Source organism: Colobus angolensis, unplaced genomic scaffold, assembly GCF_000951035.1.
Source record: "Colobus angolensis palliatus isolate OR3802 unplaced genomic scaffold, Cang.pa_1.0 Scaffold36, whole genome shotgun sequence".
Lineage (NCBI taxonomy): Eukaryota > Metazoa > Chordata > Mammalia > Primates > Cercopithecidae > Colobus > Colobus angolensis.
The window spans coordinates 1,704,343-1,705,006 of record NW_012116932.1 but is presented as its reverse complement, the minus strand read 5'-3'; positions in this window follow the sequence as shown (position 1 = coordinate 1,705,006).

Sequence of the window (664 nt, the reverse complement as noted above, 5' to 3'; positions counted from 1 at the left end):
CGGGGTTTCACTGTGTTAGCCAGGATGGTCTCTATCTCCTGACCTCGTGATCTGCCCGCCTCGGCCTCCCAAAGTGCTGGGATTACAGGAGTGAGCTAGTTTGCCGAGCCGAGCCTTCTTAATATAACTTCACAGTGGGTTCTATTATATCAAAATTAAGAATTTCCCTCCAATGAAGGAGATCATGGGTGAAGCAAATTTTCACATGACAGAGTGAGAGAATAAATATACAATGTCTAAAACTGCACCTGGGTGATCAGGAGAGTTAGATGGTTTAATAAATAGGAAGTTCTTGGAATGATGCCTGGCACATAGGAAGTTGTAACTCATAACTCACTGTAGCCTAGATTCCTGGACTCAAGTGATCCTCCTGCCTCAGCCTCCCGAGTAGCTGGGACTATAGGCGCACACCACCACAACCATTTTTGTAGAGATGGAGGTCTTGCTATGTTGCCTAGGCTAGACTCGAACTCCTGCCCTCAAGCGATCCTTTCAGCCTCAGCCTCCAAGTCGCTGGGATTAGAGGCTGCAGCCACTGCACCTAGCAAAACTATGATGTTCTAACTCACTCAACCTTCCCTTCTACATGTGTTAGCTGGCATTCAAGGATGGAATTTTTTTTCTTTTTTTCTGTTTTTTGTTTGTTTGTTTTTGTTTTTTTTTT